The following is a 692-nucleotide window of genomic DNA, read 5'->3' as shown; positions in this document are numbered from 1 at the left end:
AAGAGGGAATAGGCAGGGCATGGTGGCTCACACCTGTAATCTCAGCACTTTGGAAGGCCAAGGAGGGTGGGTTGCTTGAGCCCAGGAGTTTGAAACCACCCCAGACAACATGGTAAAACTCCATCTCTACAAAAAAAAATTGTTTTGAAAAATTAGCCAGGCATGGTGGTACACGCCTGTGGTCCCAACTACTTGGAGGGTGAGGTGAGAGGATTGCTTGAGCCTGGGAGGCAGAGGTTGCAGTGGGCGGAGATCATGCTATTGCACTCCAGCCTGGGTGACAGGACCCTGTATTAAAAATAAATACATACAAGGAGAAGAAAAAAGAAATGGGAATAGCTAGTGTCTGCACGGAGATGATAATACTAGTGAAACCATGCAAGTGAATGAGATGGCCGTGGCAAAATGTGAGAACAGTTGTCAGGGATGAAGTCCTGGAAACACCAACAGATAATGACAGGCAGAGGAGAGGACCTACAAAGACGTATTACAGGGTCTAGAGAAGAACCAGTAGAGAGTCACAAGCCAAGGTCATGGCACATTTCAAGATGTTCAAATGCAGCAGAGATATCTCATGAGATACAGTACTTGAAACTCATGAAAACTGTTAAGTACAAGGTGTTGTTATCATTATTAATGATAATTAGAGAGCACTTCTAATGGATTTTTTTTTTTTTTTTAGATGGAGCTCT

This window comes from Colobus angolensis, unplaced genomic scaffold (assembly GCF_000951035.1).
Source record: "Colobus angolensis palliatus isolate OR3802 unplaced genomic scaffold, Cang.pa_1.0 Scaffold240, whole genome shotgun sequence".
Classification (NCBI taxonomy): Eukaryota; Metazoa; Chordata; class Mammalia; order Primates; family Cercopithecidae; genus Colobus; species Colobus angolensis.
Note: the sequence above shows the minus strand (reverse complement) of the source record.